This window comes from Tetrahymena thermophila, assembly GCF_000189635.1.
Source record: "Tetrahymena thermophila SB210 genomic scaffold scf_8254817, whole genome shotgun sequence".
NCBI lineage: Eukaryota > Ciliophora > Oligohymenophorea > Hymenostomatida > Tetrahymenidae > Tetrahymena > Tetrahymena thermophila.
The window spans coordinates 775-1,256 of NW_002476573.1; positions in this window are offsets into that span (position 1 = coordinate 775).

Consider the following 482-nt stretch of genomic DNA (forward strand, 5'->3'; position numbering starts at 1 on the left):
TATTTTTATCATGAAAATCTATTACAGTAATTGCTTTTTTTTATTGATTTTTTACTTTATCCTACTCTTTTTATATGCTTTGAAATAAAATAAAACATATTTGAAAAACTATTTTTAAAAATACACTAAAAATAAATTATCCAATAATATAAATTGAAATCGAATAAGTTAACTATTTTATGGTTTTATATGAAATAATATAGATAATCCATATTATACCTTCATGCTTTGAAATTTGTCTTTTACTATCTTTTTATTTATTTATTCATAATAATTTGTATCAAAAAGTGTTATTATTTTCTTTTATCAAAAGTAACTATAATTATAAATGACTCATTTTTCATATTTTTACAACAAAATTCTATGATATTCATGATTTAATGCATTTATTTATTTTCTATATCTTACGATTTATGCTTTGAAACTAAATTAAAAAGATACAAATAAATTCTTTTTTAAAAGGAGGATTAAAAATGTAAAAA